The sequence below is a fragment of the Antrostomus carolinensis genome, unplaced genomic scaffold, assembly GCF_000700745.2.
Source record: "Antrostomus carolinensis isolate BGI_N321 unplaced genomic scaffold, ASM70074v2 scaffold39225, whole genome shotgun sequence".
NCBI classification, from domain to species: domain Eukaryota; kingdom Metazoa; phylum Chordata; class Aves; order Caprimulgiformes; family Caprimulgidae; genus Antrostomus; species Antrostomus carolinensis.
Genome location: NW_010317761.1, coordinates 1 through 218, shown reverse-complemented (window position 1 = coordinate 218; position 218 = coordinate 1).

The following is a 218-nucleotide window of genomic DNA, read 5'->3' as shown; positions in this document are numbered from 1 at the left end:
GTGGCGCTGGGTGTCCTCTGTGACTGACCATGGCTGCTGCTGGTGCCAGCCCGTGGGGATGGAGGGATGGGAGAGACCTGGCCGTGGGGCTGGGCCTGCTGGCAGGAGGGTTGAGGTGGGATGCTTCATGTGGTGCAGTGGTGCTGCTCTGAGGACACCAGACCCCACCTGTCCCACAAGGAGCCAGGATGAGTCTTCCTTCCCTGCTGCCCTGGCCA